The sequence below is a fragment of the Bombus bifarius genome, unplaced genomic scaffold (genome assembly GCF_011952205.1).
Source record: "Bombus bifarius isolate JDL3187 unplaced genomic scaffold, Bbif_JDL3187 scf7180000008028, whole genome shotgun sequence".
NCBI lineage: Eukaryota > Metazoa > Arthropoda > Insecta > Hymenoptera > Apidae > Bombus > Bombus bifarius.
Window position 1 is genome coordinate 978,215 of NW_022884400.1, and position 20,967 is coordinate 999,181.

The window sequence follows — 20,967 nt, forward strand, 5'->3', positions numbered from 1 at the left end:
TTATACACCGATGTTATTTGTGATTAAAAACTATGTGGTAATTAATGCAGATTGTATATATTTGTCAGAAATTTTTGAACTGTTAATGCTACAATTTACAGTCGCGTCATTCCTCACATTTTTGTTTAACTCAAATATTATTAAATATTATGCACTTTTGCAGGAAAAAATTGGATGAAGTTTCTATGAAATAGAGCAAAATTGTGTTAGACATATCGGATGTCACTAGACTCTGGATGTTTCTGAAAAATTATAGGATTTATATTATGGAATTATGGAAAATTTCAATGCAGAAATATGTACATAGTATTCACAATAAATTATTCATAATAATATTTAAATGAAGAAATGATGAATAGGAAGAAAATAGAAAAGAGAAAATTTGAATCTAGACAATCTGTCTAGATTTCGGTTCTTTATTTGTTCGCAAAAATAATTGTATTACAGTTTAATTTATATTCGAAGATGTAGGTTCCAAATTCCCTAATAAAATAAATATTATTAAATTAATAAATACGCGATAGACATTTTAATAAGAAATCAACGAATTTTTTAATTTAATTAATCGAATTTATTTCAGAAGAATTTTTTCTCAAGATAATTCGAAAGATAGCAAGAAATTGTTTAAAAGAATAAATTAGAAATGAATTTTAAAACATTGTTAATTCACGTTGAATAACGATGTAACAGAATTCATGATGAAATTACATTTACTCACTCCCGTGTCCCATACTGTTGACAATCCCATAAAGGCAACACATCAAAGACTAAACTTTGTTTTATGGTGTATTATGTAAAGTAGCTTGGTTTTGCTGAAATGAAATGGAGCTTCGTAACTTTATCATATTATATCATCGTTGAAAGTTAATTAAAACGTGTGGAAAAGTTCACGAATACGCATGTGAATGTTCAGTTAGTCTTCTAAAGGATTAATTATATCATATGAAAGCAAAATTATGAAAATTAGTTCATAAAGGCAGCGTAAATATCTGAATATTTTAATAATTTTCTCTCTAAACGTTTCGAATAATTTTATTGCCCAATTTCCATACGATCTATTTTTATTACATCGACGTTACGTTTTCTATGTAATTTAATTACATTAGCATAAAACACTATCGCTTCATAATTTTAGAAATAAGCCTCAAACGACATTTTTGTACACGTACTATTTTCATCGTTTTGATGTCTGGTCTCGACCTATAAATATCCCTCACATATTTTGTGACACCCTGTATATGTATATACATCGCATTATACGCCCACCCGTAATAACTCTTTATTCATTGATTTTATAAAAAAAAATATTTCAAATGAAATTTAATGTATTTGAGTAGATTTAGCGGATAAATGTACTTTGATTTTTTTTTCCTTTATATATCCTAAAACATCAATTTAATCAATTGTAGACAATTTAGAAAGAGCGTTAAGAGATAATATTTATTACAAAACGAGAGCCTAATATAATATAACAAAAGTTTAATATCGCACATACCATTGTATATAATGAAATAATATTTCTATACAGTTGCACGAATCTTCGCAATGAATTCTTTAATTACGTCACATTTTTCTCGGCACGAACGAACAATGTACTTTCAACGTAACATTGTATGTAGAATGAATGGGAAGGGTAACGTGTCAAGCAAGAAAGCCTTCGCGAAAGTAATTAAAATAATTGTGTTTTTGCGGCGATATTTCTCGTAACTAGCTTCTAATCGGAAACAAAAAGGAGGAAAATGACACGAAGAAGAAGAAGAAGCACAAGAAGAAAGAAGTTGTTGCTGTAACAATTTTAAATTATAAAGTCTACAGCGTAGGATTAATCGCATTATAAATTGATATGCAATTCTTCATAGTAATACAACTATACTCATCAATGGACAGAAACTACGAGGTCATCTTTGTAGAACGTTTCATCGATCACGTTTAGTCGTATAAATCTGACTTAGAAACTTCCCCTTGAACAGGACATCAGAGAAATATTTTTAAAACTACTTAGTGACTCAGAGTCTGTTCATCATCATCTTCCTCCTCTTCTCTGCTATCCTTCTTTTAGAGATTCTCATTCACAACGATGTCCGTTAACGTTCTTCAAAACTTCGGACTTTCAGAATAATCAAACGGCGGTATTGCACGGAAAAATTATACCGCGGGAAAATTTTCGCTTCGCGGTATGCATAATCGCGATACGAAGCCGCAAGCGACGAAATTCACTGCAATTCTTTCGTTTGTTCAGATTAAACTTATCAGGCCCGGACTTATAATGCCGAAAATCCACTTAACGTTGCATTTCGACTAAATATCACGTATAATTATTTCATCTAAAATTCACAGCTTTCGAATTCGTGTTCCAGTAATGTGGAATGTTATAATGCACGTACACCTGCAACTTCGGTTGCGTCACGCTTTCTAGCCGAAGGACAATAGAACTGGGAAAGCAGAGAATCACTTTATTTCCCATTCTATCGTACTGTCATGGAGAAAATATTGTCAGAGGTAAAAAGTTATCGACGAAGATACCGATGGAATATCAAGTTTCGTGTACGATATCAAATCAAAAGTAGGTTTTCAGTTTTTCGATAAAGGGACGCGAAGGGAAAATAACTCAGGTAAAGAGGGTGGATTTACTTCTTAAAATATTCGAAATATTTATAGGAACGTTTGGACGGCAGGATTAATAGATATAAATATTCTTTCGTTTACTTCTATCGGCTGGAAGTGGCTATAGGACAAAATGCTATCGATAAATCGGCTCGCGAATAGGACGAAACTTTCGCAAACGTTCGACGAAACAAACAGATGGGGGGATAAAATGGAGGAGTTTAAGCACCCCTACGCGGACGGTCCTTTCCTTTCGTATTCTTTTCTCTGGAGAGTATGAAATGCAGACTGTTTACAGACAATCTGTTAAAAAGTTTTACATGCAAACAGGGGCATCCGAGAGTGCTTTCGTCTGCCAGTTGTGTAAGAACGAAACTCTTGCTGTAGGCAAAGAACATTCTTCTCAAGACTTCTCGCCATTATGGAAATAACGATTATGCAATAATACGTACGCGTTTCGATAAACTTTTCCTCTTGGTACTTCCACCGTGGGGATACTATCTCAGACGTCATTAAAAGACTGCGAATGCGATACTGGAAAATATTTATATTATTTCATATCATATGTGAAACATCGCGAGTATATCACCAAGTTTCCGAAGCTTGCTTCTCTGCATACATTACAGTAGAATTGCAAGAAAATTGATAATATTGACGACCGGATAATTATTCACTGAACATCGTACGTAGAGTGATAACTGCAAAAGATATGGAAAAGATAGCAGCAATTGTCGTCGGATAATATCGAACTTAGATGAAGCGAGTATTGTATTATTGAAATTAGGCATAAAAATTTCTGTCATAACTTGTAAGGCATCAAATTGTTTTTACAGTGGCTACAAAAAGTATTTGCACATATCCTTAGTTTGCAAAGAAGCATTTCCTTATTTGGTTTCACATTTCATTTTCTTTGTATTCATATGAAAGTACCATGAAATGGTAGGAAATTTGATATTTGGGCTTTCATAATTAATTAGTATGTAAATACGATAATATACAATGGTAAATATAAATGAGAAATATTTTTTGTAGTCACAATATATAATGTAAAGTATAACAACTTTAATTGCAAGACATCGATCAATGATCTCGACTATTTGATAGCAGTTTGATTGTAGATAATTCTACAGGTTTCTTTTAAATACACTTTATTTTCAGAAATTTATATAGTTAATAAATTTGAGAAAATAAACTATGACCAAATTTGATCCAGATAATTTCGCCAATTTTATCCCGGAAATTATTTTTGTTTACATATTTCCTAATACGAAAGCCTATATTTTGCAGATTTATTACTAATTTAATTGATAAATTAAATATACAAGCAACTACAGCAACGAATACATAATTAATATAATTAGTTAAATACCAAGTTTGTTGTGGTTTCAAAACTATTAGCTCTTTGTCAATTGTATAATATGCAGAGAGAATACACTCGTACGATATTTAAGTAACTTACAATAGATAACTTATATATCTTTTGCCTCATATTAAGATTATCTAATAGTATCCTTATACTTTAATACGTAAATTATAGTATAAATTTAGTTAATCATATTTTCATTTGTTTAATTTCAATCTTCGTACGAAAGATAATATACGTCTCTTATGGTCTCGATTCAATTTTCAGTTGTTCTTATAGCGTAATATCTTTTATTACATAAAGTAGCAGATATTCATTTCCACTTTCAGTTATAAATAACCACAATCTCGCAATAAGCATTTACAAACTTCATACTTTTCTATTAAGCATCTGTGAACTTCTCTTCAGCAGAACTTCATAATTTTTAGAGGTAGGTACCGGTGTCTCGTAAATTTTTCGCCCTTTTCAATTTTATCGTCGATTCTTCTTTTTTCAGTTCTTAAGTAAAGACCTCATACTCTTCAAAAACTTTTATATTCGCGAGATGAATTGTGGAACATTCTTTTCGTCTTGGAACGGAAACGTACAAAGAAAAGGCTCTAACCGAGCTCGTGAATGAAGATGAGTAACGTACATTGCTCAAAACTTGTAACCATTACAAGAAGCCATCCCACGTAAAAGATGGAACGAGAGATTATGTGTCTCCCCTTTGCCTCCAGCCTTGATACGTCCCTGGACGAGCACGCTGCTGTCCTTGGAACTTCCTTTGGTCCCGGGAGAGGAAAGCTTCCGAGGGAAATCCGGACTTCCCATCCGCGACTACAGACGACCCAACTTCTTCGTGGCTTGTGATGTTTTTAAGCTTATACTTTATGAAAGAACATCTACCATCCACGGGAAAAAGAAAACGTTAAACAAAGTTAATACCGCTTTCTTGTTGCGGGAGGCAACGTATAATAATCAAATCTTAGAGTAGCCACATTTCAAGTTGAATTTGACGAACTTTTAAATCGTTTCATCTGGGTTTGTATGAACTGTTGAATCGTTTAATATGCGAACGTTAATGATTTGTAACTGATAACTTCAAATGTTTATAAAAATTCGACACCGTTTTAAAAGACACAAATATAGACTTATCATCTATAAGATTTCAAGTTGCTTTTAAGAGAGTTCATCTAAACTATTTCACGTAATATGAAGATATTTGTGTAATTTTTGCGTTGTCATTAATCGGTCTTATTTTTTATATTTGCATTGCAGTGAACATTTTTGTGGAGTGTTTAAAATAAGATGCGAATATTGAAGTAATTTTATGGTTGCTTTCTGATGTACGTATATACTTTGCGAATTCAAATACTGACAATAACAAGAGCTTTGATCATTCTGGTTGTTGAATAGAGAAAGCATAAGAAATGACTCAAACTTTGCTCCAATTATAATTATAATTCTTTGATAACATTGGTAGTTATATCGTTAAAAAATCATACAAGCGTTAAAGAGATACATTAAATGAAGATAAAAATATCACTTCTTACATTTTCAAAATATAGGTACATATATATATATATGTCAGAGATATATATATATTAATTTATACATTAATTATTAATTAATTAATTTATACATATTTACATTAATTCTCATATCAAAATATATTAATCATCAACGAACTTTATATGTGTAAAATATATCGACATTCTTATCATTTTTAGAGATAAGCTGTACCTATACATTTTGATAATATACGTATATACATGTGTTACAATTGAACTAAAATATCCTTTCAAGCATAGTCGATTATCTTTGTTCACATTACGCATATAAAAATATATTTCACAATTATTGGCTTTTAACTTTTTTTTTAACTATTTAGATAAATTCTTTGTTTCTAAGTAACCTCCTTCGAGAAGTCTAATAAACGGAAGCTTTGATTTGTCAATTTTCAGTCGTCGATTTAACGTAAATGTAGGAAATCAGAAAGACGATCAATGGGGGAAACGAATTGGGTACTGCGTGACTGAGAACCGCAAACCCTATTTAGGGCTGGGAAGAACCTTTATGAGAGTGACACGCACGATTTCCTGCTGAGTTTCGTGTCACGTAAGTTGCGTAACAGGTGGCATAGAGTGACAGAAGGAAAGGCTGGCTTCTTAGAAAGGAAAAAAAACAACTCCCATTCACTTATATTAGAAAAGTTATCACCCCGGACATCGAAGGAAATTGAATCACTCAATGATGAAATGTCACCTACCAAGCACGATACGGCGTTGAGAAAGAAACTTTCTCATTTCCTGGATGTCTGTTTTTGAAATGATTGAACATGAATCGCTCGAGGAAGAAAGAATATTACTTTGTCGTATCTTTCTCTCGATACGATGAAAATGAATATTCATCAACTTGTAGTAATAATAAAATTGTGCTGCCATCGACGATAATTCTTCGGGAAGCACAGCAATGACTATTTCAATGCACCTAACCCAATAATCGATAGGGGTAGAAACGCATTAAATTTTACGAAGCACGAAACGTCGATTAGAGATGGTCGGAAGAAGTGGGCGGGCAAAGTGAATGGAATAAAATTTTCATCGGACCGCCCTTGCAACTATGAAAATAGGCCTTCCGGGCATGTCTCTTTTTCTTTCCTCGGAATTTTCTCTTCGACGGGTGACACGAAAAAACTTCTTAAAACTTTCGTGTTCCGCCGCATCATGGGAGGCTACAGACTGGGCGGTCTGGAAAGTCAGAAGTTCGGGGCCACGAGGAAAAACAGAAACAGAAAAAGGACAACGGACAGCCGAGAGAGAAACAAGGATTATCAATCAGAATGACAGTGATATAGAAAAGAGCTAAGCCACATTAGTCTCCGCCCGGTGGATTCATTCGCGCTGCCAATCACGCCGCCACTTTGAAATCTCTGGGGAACCCTAGCAACCGTATCTTTCGCAATTTTCATTCGAGGACGACGGAATCGAAAATATTGTCTCAATGTACGTAACACGGGCCATCCTTGAACCGAACGTATACCAAAAATAGATAACTTTTCTTTAGTGGACAGATAGTTTCGTAAACGCGTAGTTATTTTAATCCTTTACGTTAGAACTTAAAACTTCCTTTTAAACAAAATTCATTCATATTACACGTATAGAAATATATTTCGAAATTGTTAGTTTTTTCATTTTTCCAAATTATTTAGATAAAATCTTTGTTCCTAAATAACCGCCACTTTTAAAACACAATAATAATAAAATATTGTTCCTAATTATTTAATAGAAGATTCAAATTTTCAATATTTGACAAACATAAATTTTCGTTATCGGTCGTTTAGTTTCCAGCAGCGAGTTCTGATGAATCATTATGTTAGGTATCATCTACAATTATATGTATCATTATACAGGGTGGTTGGTAACTGGTGGTACAAGCGGAAAGGGGGTGATTCTACGCGAAGAAGGAAGTCGAAAATATAGAATAAAAATTTTTTTTAAATTTCTTTTTTTTTTAATTTTCCATCGAGACAACGATTTACAGTGAGATCCGTTATAACGTACCGCACGCGTATCGAGCGAAAATTCAAAGTCGATTTTCTCGAAAACAAAGCCTCGAACGAAAAATTTTTATTCTATATTTTCGACTTCCTTTTTCGCGTAAAATCACCCTCTGTCCGCTTGTACCACCAGTTACCAACCACCCTGTATATATCATCGCACATGTGCATGCGATTAATTAAGTTGGTGAATATTCATAAATTCATAATAACAAATAACTGGGTGGCATATTGTAAATTGTAGGTTTAATGTTACAACGATACACATACGCTACGAACATAATGAGATATACAATCGTGGCTATTTCAACGTGATGTCAAATGATAAATAAGAATATTTACATTACGCTCGTAGATTCGTTTTTGCAGACCGTGTTTGAACAAGCAATGACGTCAAATGAAATTAAACCATCTGCCGATATATCGTCGAAATATAACGTTCGCGTTATCGATCGGTGCAAGGCCGATGAAAAGGTCTAACGAAGGTGGGCTAATTAATTGCCAGCGATATCGGCGGGTATATTTCATCAAATCAAATTCACATAAATATATCTACTACCAGAAAAATGATGAACTACGAAAGAAACAATAAATTCGAGCAATTTTTTTGCACGTTTTATATATCCAGGATTCCTGTTAATTTTATAATTATACATATGATCTAAACTTATATTCCAAATCTTTAAATTTGTATTACGATTTCACAGATTATTTAAAACGCGAAATTTGTACGTTATTTGTACGAAATTTAACGTTTCAATAATCTTGTTTTAATAATCTTGTTTTTTTACGAATAACGAAAAGCGTTATTATCCATGCACAAGAATGTATTTTTGTTGTTGTAAATTCAATAATAAAAACGAAGGAACGTCAACATGATGGGTTTTTTAATTTAATCAGCCATTGGAGAAATTCAACGTTTTATACAAGGTGACCCAGATTCTGACGCCCAAGCATTGTTAGTATATTTAAATAAGAAAAAAAATGTTATATAAACATAGGTCGTTTAAACCTTTATTAAAAAAGTGACGAGAAAAATATGAAATACGATGGGAACAGTAGCAGTCTCACGGTTATTGCGACATAATGTAGGGATACATCAGCGATACTTACGTTTAGTCTGTCTATGCAAAGGTAACTAATTCTCCATCTCAAAATGTCCACCGTTCTGACAATAGAGAATCGACAATGGCCGAAAATAGAATTTATTACCCAGCGAATTTCATTTCTATTCCATTCCATTTCAGTAAATGCATCATTTTGAGATGGAGACATTTTGTGTTGGAAAATTTGTTACCTTTGCATGGAGCGAACGTAAATATCGCCGATGTGTTCTCATATTATATCGCAGTAATCGTGAGTCTGCCACTGTTCTCTTTGTATTTCATATTTTTGTGCGTGTTACATGTACGATAATATTTGATAATTAATAAGTTCTTAATAACGAGGCATTTATAATGGTTCAATCATTAATTACGCTCAATTGTGTAAACTTGGAGCGAAATTTATCTTTGATGTCATCCAAAAAGGATTATTGCATCCTCGTCGGGACAAATTCTACAAAATTGTGGTTCGTTTGGATTGCCGTTACATTTGATTGCTTGATTGCCTTCGTTGCTGTGTATTTGTGAATGTATATTCTACGCAATATTCATGTTGAAATTGTTTTAACGAGCAATTACTTGTCAAATAACTAGAAACGATAGAATATTATTAATTTATTTCACGATAAAATATCAAATGATTATGTTCTTTTGTTTTTCATTTTTATAGCGAGTACATGTATAAGTACACACAGATATCGGGTGTCTGAAAAATCATATTATCTATTCATTTGTTTAAAAATAGTATCGATAGGTATATTCACGTCTAAACATAATGTTCTATGACCATGATACACTCTATTGCAATATATTTATATTCATATCATCAACAAATGTAATAATGTTGAGAAAGTTTGAAGCATCTAATGCACTTTTATTTCGACTTATATTCATCACTTTCACTTAAAAGTGATGAATATACACTTAAAAAATTTAAAGAATTTTGTATTGGAAATCCATTAAAAAATATATATTCCATAGCTCAATTACATTGGACTGTAATGATTTTATTCTTTATAATCGCCATAGCCACAAACAACAGAATATTATAACACGATTAAATCGATTTGTAAAATTCAACAAGCAGTAATAAAAGTGAGGTTTGTAAATTTCTTCATTTTTGAATTATAAGCCAGATTAAACAAATTTTCTTAAACCGATAATTAATGTCAGGGATTAATGCAAGCAATAATACCTAAATAAAAAATGTATATATATAATACATAGTAAATCATAAGATATATTAGTGCTACATCTTCTAATAGGTAATTCAAATTTACAATCTACTTAATTCATAGAAAAAATGGCGATTTCAGCTTCTAATCGTTAATTTATCATTAATTTTAATTGAATTTAAATATTACCACTGCGAAGTGACAAGATGTTTATGAACAGTGATGTATCTATCGATTGTCATGAGAATTTACTAAACAGTGGGTATCTTAAAATAAAATTTAAATATTTAATCGCAGTTACTTTTCTCGTGTACTTAACTGAGCTCATACTCTGTAATTCGTATTTAAAAAAGAAGACTCTAAGAACTATAGGGAACTATTTAGAAAGCAAAAACTTTCAGAGACTGTCATGGGAACGTTCTCGTACAAGATACGAGGCAAGAAATCGCTTCTGATCTTGCATCCGCAAAAGTTGTTTGATGAACTTCATTTTGTAAAAGACACGGCTTTTAATGTTCCGCACGACATTCTCACAGCGAGATATTCGTCAGAGGTACAAAGTATCCGCACCGAAATAGTCTGTGAACTAAAAGCTATCGCAAAAGAGCGTCACTCGAGTCTACCTGGATACATGTTCATCGGTGAACATCGTTTTCAGAATACGCTGGCCGAGTTTCTTTGTGGGTCGCACTTTGGCAACGCACGAAAAGACAGACAGTGTTAATTTCTTTTTTTCTTCGACGGTGCAAACGCGAAAGCCTTCCTCTCTGTCTGTCTTCCTTTTTCTATATTCGACGGTGTTCTATATTCAATCTTCTATATTTGCTCTCGTTTTCGTTTTTTCTATTTTCTTACCAATGTAATAGTGAAATCGCGTCTATGTGCATTGTTTATACTCACTTTTCCATCTGGACTGCATACTTTAATACCCGCGAGCGACACTATCAGGAGAACGGGCGTGGACCGATCACTATACTGAAAAGAAACAAACGTTTTCATATAGAGATTGAAAAATATTGCAATTGGATTGCACACTACATGCTCGCTTATTAGTACACTGCATCTCATAACGATAGGACCGCTCAAAAACTTGCAACTTTTACATATCCTGTTACACATGTTTATTTATCAACTTGGTAAGGAACGACTTATGCCATATTTGAAATTATATTGAGAAACAATCTTCTTGCTCTTTTATATTCGCTAGAAAAATTACTTTTCTGTTTCATAACTTTGGAACTTGCAAATGAACTTTTAGAACATAAAACGAAATTGTAACAATAGTTTTTATAAGTTTAACTGTTCGGCTTTGTCGTGTTCTCTACAAGAATTGAATTTTAGGGTAATATAATTTAGTCTTATAATCATGAGACGCAATGTATTAAATATTCTTTAAGAATTCATAAACATGTAAATTGAGAATTTATCACGTATTAGCATATGTAGAAATAGACATATTTTGTTATAATCTAAAATAGTCGCTGTAATTATAAGTGACAGTTTATAGTTTATAGTGCGTCTATAATGAATTTCGGATCTTTTAATCGTTACTTACAGACAATTCCAATTTTTCTCTTATATTGGCTAGTATATTATTTGCAAGATGCTGGCAAGAAACTTTCTTATTGTTAATCTTATAGAATTGAGACATTGCTTCCTTTACGAAAATGTCAATTTCTCGTTACCTTTAAAGAACACTTTACTGGAAGGGAATTTATATTATATATAAGTATTATAAGTTTGACCTTGTTTGGTATTGTTGGCAAGATTTATACAGACTCTCGAAAAGTTACAGTTAAACTTCAAAAGCATCTGACACTTGTTAAAGAAGAATTTATAGAACTTAGGAACAAGCAAAATAGGCTCAATAAATAATAACAAAATATTGGATTTCTCATACATAAATCATATTTATACAGCACGTAGTTTTTCTTTTAGACATGTTATATAAAGAAACATCGACCTTATTTATTTCATACAACAAAATATTTAACTGATGCAAGATTGAAACTATACAAGAAACGTCATAAAAATTCTATAAATATCTACATACAATGTAAATACCGTAAGAAATGTTTTAAAATTCGAAAGTCTTTTAAACTGGAGGAAAAAATTCGCTTTCACGTTAGGAACATTATCTTAAGAGTTTGTGACCTGTGAGTTTAGCGAGACGACTACAAATTACACCGTAAGCAATTACACAAAGGTGATAAAAAGTTACTCCAGTTTACATTGCTAATTAAGAACAGGTTCTTCCGTTTCACTGAAAAATATTCAACCTGTTCGTAACAACGATGAAGGTTCAAACATTCTGTGTTGCCGGATCGGAGGCAGCAGCGGATGCCCCAGTAGCTTGAGGCTTCCGCTAATTTCGAAATTAGAAAGCTGGCAAAGCGAGTGGCACGATTGAAAATGGCACTGACAACGAAAGAATGTTCCCTATTTCCCGTTGAAGACACGGCTCATTGTCTTAAAAATCCACTGAGATGGATAGACGTGGCTTGAGTAGGAAAGGGGGAACGTCGGTATAATTACTGTAAAGCAAGGGGTGGTTTTCGATAAAGGACGCCAGTGCACTCTATTTATACGGGGTGACCTACGAAGTCTTTTTCTCCTCTCCTTTCTACTGTCACGACATTATCTACTGACGAATGAGAGAGCAGAGATCATTCCACATAGGGATAATTTAAAAAAACCTCGCTTCGTGATGATTCCAGACGCAGCAATTATTACGTGTAACCCACTGGTTCTTTTAAATTTTAATATTACTTCCACTCCTTATTACGGCAACGCGAGACTCGGTGAAAAGGGGATGAAATATTTAATTTTAAGACGTTTCTCTCTTGCGAGATGTAAGTTTGTTATAGGATGTCTTGTCGACCAATACATATACACTCCACGATATAAGAATGCAACATTTTATACGTAGTATTAATTGTTTAGATATATTGGATTATCACCGATGTTTATCATTCGTATGATAGCTAACATGTATAAGTTTCATAAAATGTTCTTCAGAATGTTACTTGAGCTACTTACATTTCACTACTGTGAATCTGTTGATATCTTTTCGTATTTCATTATGAATTTATCGCATTGTCACTTTATGAAGAATTAGAAGAAACAGGCAGTAATAACATAAATGAATCAGCGGCTTATTCTTATTTGAATAATTGTGAAACCGCAACCATCTTGATATTTAGGAATTCAATCGAAAGATTAGACTCAAGAGGAAATGCTCGTATTTACGAACTATTCGTACGCTATGTCAAGAGTTTATAACGCATCTGCCGCTTATGAAAATATAGATACCAGAACCCAGCCGTTCGTATGCATGAACGTTTATTTTCTACAGTCATAAAATAATTTCCAAGCCTCTAACATCTGGCTTCGTCGATCATGTATACGAAGTATAAATCGAAGATTTCTCAAAAATGTCTAATATGCAGTGTGTAATAACCACGTCATAAACCCCTACGGTTTTACCATTAATAGAAAAGCTGGCAACAAATTTTTCAATAATAAACTATTTAAACGTCGTCTGTAATATTTCACATATTCCCTTTTGGCGTGCACTAGGTATGTCATCTTCTTCTAGATAACTTTCACATTTCTATTTCATACCACAATATTTTTAAACACTTAGACTAAAACATAAAAATAAAATACTTGTCAAACGTGATGATTTAACTAAACGGTGGCCAAACCTTTTACATTCTTCTCAACTCTTTCGTAAATCTTAAAAACTAATTTAACAAATTTCACATTTCAATTATTTCCATTGCGAATCAAAAACTAGACACGGATAATTCTATAAAGAATTAAATGTAAAATATCTACAAAAAGAGGGCTCTCGATTATTTCCTCTTCTTAAGAAATAAACCGGTTGCTATATGGATTAACCCTAACTCGGATCCAGTGACCTAGAATTTCGTCCACGTTCTCTCCGCAATTCTGAATGACCGCGCGAACCGAGGCATATCAAAGCGTGCCGCTGATGCCAGGCACCCTGATACGCCATGCAAACGAAGATATCACGCGACGTTTATTCCAGGACACCCGTTGGTTCGGCCACCTTTGTTCGGCGGGGGTGATTAAAAAGTTGCTGAGTGAGTCGCGCTGACAGGAGGACGCGGAGCGAGACAGATACAGAGAAGCGGTGAAAGTAACGGACAGAGGAAAAAGAGAAAGGATGGAAGGAAGCAGGCGTGCGAGAGAATGAGTAGCAACGGAGCTGTGGAAAAAGGAGGGAAAGTGCGAAAAACCAAGTTGCGAAAGAGGGAGAGAGAGAGAATAGGACGAGGAGAGACGCGAAAGGAGAAAGATACAGAAAATAGGAAAAGAGACAGAAGTTGAGACAACCAGCGCAGGAGACAAATCAAAAGGATAAAGATGCGAGAACGTTTGAGGAAAAGGGACGGATGAAAGGGTGACATAGGGACGGGGATGGACGAAAGGGTAAAAAGCGCGGGATAACTCCTACTCGGTGTGTACAACCATTAAGCGCATCGGGTACAACTCCGAATGGGCTCTTGGCGTGATCACCTAACATTTTCTTCCTGTTTCAATCTCCCTGTGTCTCCCTGTTACGCCAGCCACCCACCGTGCACAACACGGTTACCCTTTTTTTTTCTTTTATTTTTGTATTCCTTTACTTGCCGCTTCTTCTGCTCTTCCTTTCTTGGAAATGCCCCTGCATCTGTCATTGCTCACCCGACTCTGCATAAATTGACACTCGTCCGATTTACCTGGACCATTTATTCGTTTATTTCACTTATTGTGCGCCGATCTTTTAAACTACGTTTCTTTCGTTTCGATAACAGCCTGTCGATTTAAATGTACGTTAATGATGGAAGTATTACGCTTGGAAGTTATCGTATCGGTTTAGTTTGCATTAAAATATGTAACGTTTAAATTTGTTGTGTAGTTAGCCGCAAATTTGTAACACGTATGTTTGAAGTATAAAGGATCCTTTGTGTAAGACATTTTTAGAAATATAATAACAATTTGGAGAAGTTCGTTGGCTATTATTTAAATTGCTTCATCCTACCTTCTCCTCATAATTTATGTTTCTTAGGATTTCAAGTATAATAAAAATAAATTTCCCTCGATAATGCTGGCAATGGTTATCTTTATTTGATAAATCTTGAATCTATTGCGTGCATTGTAGTAATTTTATTTGTTTTATAGAAAAATGCATACTGTATAATTTTATTAAACTGTGCGGATGTGGTCTTAAAAATTTTATTTTTAATACAAAGAATCTGTTTATTAATATGTACTGTACAGTATAAAAATTGTAACACAGAATATATAATAAGAAATATATAATCGCTTTATTTATTCCAATTGTTATTTATAGATATTTAGAAAGAAAATACATCCATCGTTTCTTGCATTAACAATTGTTATTTGTTTAACTGTTATCTTTCCTTCTATTATTATTTCTTTTTCTTTGTTTTTTCTTTTTTTGCTAGATGATAAAATACCTCATTAATTTCATTGAAACAATATTTTTTCATATTTCCAATTGTTCTCAATTTTTATTTGTCAACTTGATTTACGTCATTTATTTTCGGAATCGCCTATACAGGAAATGATTGCACGTGTTCAGATTCGAGGACACGGAAGCATACCTGAACTAGCCTCTTGAACGAGACGGAATTGGGAATTAATTGGTTTGTCGTCTGCAGATCTGCCCTTTCTCGTTTTGCAGTAAGGCTCAGATCTTTCAAGTACGTAGAGAAATTAGCTTTCTATGATAATGCCAGATTAGGAACAGTAACATTATAAAAAATGTCCGATAAATTTTCCGGTTTTAAAATTAATTCATCAGCATATTTTAAAGGAGACAACGCAATGTAAATTGTTGAATATCGAAACAAGTGCTTTCACATAACATAGAATATATAGCTGACTATACTATGATGTATTAAAAAGAAACTAATGCTTAATATCGTGTGGCAATTAATTTGTGATTTAATTTCTCATAAGGCTCAACAAACGTAAATTATATTTGCAAGGAAGTTTAGTTTCGATTTTTCAAACCACAGATCTCTAAGTATAAATATTTAACGTCAAATACCTTGTTACAACAGTGACTAGCTATAACGATCACCTAAATAACTACTACATACATAATCATTTTTAACAGCTCATTAAATTGAGATCATAATAAAATTCAGACGAAATAGATATAAATGTACAAATTAACGCGACCTCGATTTTTGAAATATTCAGTTGCAACCCTCTAGCATGGACACGATCTCTTAAGTCCATTTACCCTCTGACAAACTACATTGTTCCTATATTGGCATCTGAACCATTGAACAATGCTCGGTTGTACTAGAGATAATGTCGCCCATCAAATCTGTCACGAGTAATAAAGGGAATGGTTATGACGAGCGTGATTATCAGTGACTCATGACGCGACGTGACTCAAAGTATCGACAGACACTGGGGGTAATAGAAGAGGGTTTCCTTTAGGTTGCATCACGGAGAATCGTTTCTTGTCTTACCGCGGCGACTGTTCACGAATTTATGAATTTATCAGCCGGGGGATCGTTTCTGCAAATGCGATCCACGTATCATATGGGGTGCATATCAAGTACCATCCCCTCATGATCGCGAGACTGGAGCAAGGAGAGCACTCGAGGCTTCCGAGCATGAAAAACGAAGGGTGAATATGCCTGATGAGAACGAGAGTACCGATTTGAACTCTTATGCTTCTTTTGCGTTCGTCAGGTTTTTTTAGAACCATTAACAGGTTTCTGAGAGCGAGCTGTGCGAGTAGCAATTATTAGCAGCATTATATCTTGCCGTGAGTTCTTCATGCGCATTTTTTAACGAACAGCGCTGGTGAAGCTATTAATTAACCAAATAACCTGTAATAGTCTGACAATTTCAATTTTTGTTCATATAATATTTCGATGATAAGCAATTATGTACTAGGATAATAATCCAATTTAAGGAGTTTTGTGCAGTTTTTCATTCTCTGAAATATCTTATCTAATAACCCTTTTTTTTACTTAATCACAGTAAATTTTCTCTTGTAGGTAAAGTTACTTAGTTACAAAGTTTATTCGTTAAAGTTTGAGAAATATCACGAATACGACAAAGAAATTGTATTTATTATAACAACCATATTAATTCATATATAATATTTTATATTATATATGATATACATATATAATTTTAATGCATTGAAGTATTTTTAAAAAAATTTAATATTCAAATAGTGGAGCTTCGTTTGTAATACGAACAATGTAAAGGTGACACAAGAAATCTTTTTATTTGTAGCACGGTGAATTCATCGTAGGTGAAAAGAGATTTTCTGAACAAGAACTGTCGCTTTTCCATCTTGGAAGGTGTATAAACGTTTCATCGTACGATGATAACGGAAAATACGCCGTGAACTGAACGACGCTCGTCTTATTACGTGAGCTGAACCTATACCAATTCTTTTCCTTAAAGCGTCTGCGTTCATTTTTATATCTACTCTTTTATTCGCAGTCGTCGTCGACTATTTTATATCTACATCGAACAGGCGACATATTCAAGCGTGCACGGGTCCCCACTGACGTTATATTGCGACGTATAAATTTATTGTACAAAACTTTACTGTTCCGTAAAATCATTATTTTCATTTCCTTTAACACATCTTGTTCTCTATATTTCAATATCACGTAACAGACTCGCATTATACTATTGATGCAAGTTCATATCTCTTTGTTTGAATGATATATATTTTGAATTCGTTGGCTATTTTTATTATATGCTGCGAAATTCCTAATCTTCTAGACAAAAAGCTCAACATTTCAGATTTAATAATTTAATACCGGTTAAATGAGATTTTGATTCGAACAGGAATTTACTTTTTTTTAATCAAACTTCAACATTCATCAACTCCTTTTTATAATAACATTATTCTTTGAAATACAAGACAGATATATTTGTATACTGTTTATGAAGGTTAGAACTTTTTTATTTAACATCAGTTTTATACACAAAGTATATTGTCTAAAATTTGGCTGTTAAACCCTGAGACACCTTGTATATGTACAAAACAGACATAAAAATGTAGGAATAATTCATGAACAATGACATTAGAAAACACGTGCTATCGTTTACAAAATAATTTGAAAATTATGATTGTGAATGAAAATAAAGTTGATGAAATGCGCCAAGTCTTAGACAGTCTAGACACTGAATCATATGTATATGAGTAGATCTAACCAGTAGATACAAGTAGGTAGATACGAGAACGCATCTGCGAAAAATGCAACGGTACAGCATATGGTGTATCCGGCTTGAAATAAAAGCAAAACGTTGTAACGGAGGGGGTAAATGACGAAAAGCTCTCCCTCAGGTTTGTCCGGGACTGGTTTTAATCCACTATTATGAAATGTACTGACGTCTGACAAAACTGGCCAAATATCGGAAGCGCTGGACGGAAATTAAACCGATTCTGTTCCTCGTCTACTTCGATTTCGATCATCTCCGTTTCTCTCCCCATTTTCCCTCCGAACATACCTGTATAATAGGTTCGGACGTATGAAATGTTGTTTTCTCAAAAAAGAAAAAATACCTTTGCCCTCGAATAAAACGTCGTTTTATACAACTTCTCTAACGATTAACTATTAAATGAATACAAAAATCCTGTGCTTTTATTTTCATAAAGGAATAACGTAAAGGGACCAGACGAATATTCTGATTATTCGTGACAAATAATTTGAAATTTGTGTTTTCAATCCTTCTGGTATTCGATGCACGTACGTTGTAGCAAATTTCTTCTTCGTGTATTAAAACCACCGTATATAAAATACGTGCTAATGTGTACAGGATTAAACGTATTTGTTGCGGTAGTTTTGTGTATGTACCCAGTCAGTGATTTCTCTGAAGTTACGAATATAAGTTAGGTTTCTATCCGCGGAAGTAATTATCCATCAGAATAATATATATCGTACATTAACCTCTTCTAGCCAAGGAAAATATTGTCCCACGTAACCATCTTCCGCTCTCGTCATAGAATTGTTTCACATAACAGCGCGGTAATTTCTCCTGAGACGGAAAAGAAGAAGGACAAGAATTCGAAACAGAGGGGATAGGCAGGAGAAAAACGAGTGAACTGCATTCCCTACGAGAAAATGATTTTTCACCCCAGTCACAGTATAATTGTTACTCATCCTCGGCCTAGAGGCGTCGCATCGAATTTCAGTTGGCCACCAGCGCACCGCACCGTCACGGAAATAGACAACAAGTGACAGCGGTACAGCGGAATTTAATTTCGTTTCGAGATGTATGAACGTCGGACTCGGTATACACACGCCCATCGGTATGCATGTGTGCATACATATGTACATCGCCGACGCTTTGCTCGGCTGCGCAAGCTTTTAAATGAAATCAATTATCGTACACTCGCGAATAATTATTATGCGGACGGTCTGGACGAAGGAGACGGCTCGTACCGACCAAGAAATTATTTTAACGCTACCCGCCACTGCTTGATTGTTACTATTCCGCTTGTTATGACGGCCGAGATGTTGGAAAACACGAGCTGCTGATTATAATTAGGAAACAGAGGAGAGCGTTGCAGCGCGACGTATGATGGACGTCTACTAAACTTCCGTTTGTTATAGTTTCGATTATTGGATTAATTCGTACAACATTCTGAGTTGTCCTAACGTTTCGATTTCAATTTGGAACGTTCCTTGTCGCGGGAAATTAATTTATCGAATTTGTAAATTCAGGACACGCCTGGAGAGAAGAGAAGATTTTTCTTTAAATCCTCAAGTATCTACGCATGTACGTTCCTAAAGGAAAATAGATTCTGTTTAAATTGGTCCTTATGTTCGTATATGCTCATATACATATTTCTACGTTTACATATATGGAAGTAAACATGTGTATATGAATGTTCGTTTAAGTCGAAATAAATCTTCATTGAAGATTTAAAATGCGGAATAAAAAAGATATTTAGTATAGTTAAACGAGAGACGTCTATACGGAATTTTCATTTATTATAATTGTAATTATTTGATTGATTTGTACGATATTATAAACTGTCTTAACATTTTAATTTCAATTTGCTACTTTCCGTATCACAAGGAATTAATTTATTAAATTTCTTGAATGCAGGACACGTGGAATTATAAATATGATTGCATCGAAACTGACTGTAGAGCACAGAAATGTTAAACACATTAATATAATCGATGAAACGTTAATTTCCAAAAGAAGATTTAATTATTCCCGATGTATAATTTTTCACAGAGAATCCATTCAATACAATTTCTCTTCACGTAATTGTACAATGCTTTTAAATAATCTACCCGATTGATATTAAATAATTATTGCGAAGGCTTCTACAGCATGACATTGGACATACATCGTCGCGCAATCAATGTTATTAATGCGAATTATATTACGGATGATTGAACAAAGCCAATTTAGCATTTATAATATTTCTAGGGATACACGTTATATTCCTTTCCTGATAACTTTATCGGAATATCTGATTAATTTTTGACTTTGAACGATTCATTCATAGATGCAGAAGATCGCTTTTGCGTGTAAAATATTAAATTGAAAATATTGAACATTGGTTTAAAAAATAAAGATAGAATTTAAATATAGATTTTTCAGAATATAAATTAAAATTATGCAAATAAACACGTTATGCATTAAATATTCATACCTGCAAGTATAAACTATCTGTTGAAGAAGAATGCATTGAAACATTATCTAGTTTGTTTAATCTGTATCGGGACAATGATTTTATAAATCTCTAACGATCAACTCGAAGAGAAGTTTATGAGGGAAAATATCTCACTGGCGACCTAACACAATTTACTGGCTGTTACGCTTTTGCTGCTTTTCGTGGTCGTCAAGATGACGCCATTTCAAATTCATTAACAGGCTGTGCAGAAGAAGCAATGATTAAAAGCTAATAAAATCTTAAGAGTTAGACTTTTTGTTAAAAAATATACCATCGAATTTTTTCACGGTATTTTCAACAAAAAATTGATAAAACCTATAATTTGTAGACAATCGTTATTGATAGTTCATATGAAAAAAGTAATCAAATTCAATATTAACCGACCATGCGCTTTAATCCTTGATACACCCACTATATTCCAATAAAAGGAATTTTAAATTGATTTTTAATAAATGTTATTAATT

The 20,967-nt window shown here is 33.5% G+C and overlaps 1 protein-coding gene across 2 annotated transcripts in view; it reads right to left on the reverse strand.

Annotated features, from left to right (window-relative positions):
• LOC117207384 (tensin-1-like) overlaps positions 1-20,967 on the reverse strand; it is a 197,541-nt gene that overhangs the window by 117,201 nt on the left and 59,373 nt on the right. The window contains exon 2 of one of the 2 annotated variants that reach the window (XM_033447561.1): positions 10,687-10,756. The gene's annotated coding sequence lies outside the window, so the exon portion shown is untranslated. Of the gene's footprint in view, positions 1-10,686; positions 10,762-20,967 lie in introns of both variants that reach the window. The other variant, XM_033447559.1, reaches the window with a different exon arrangement.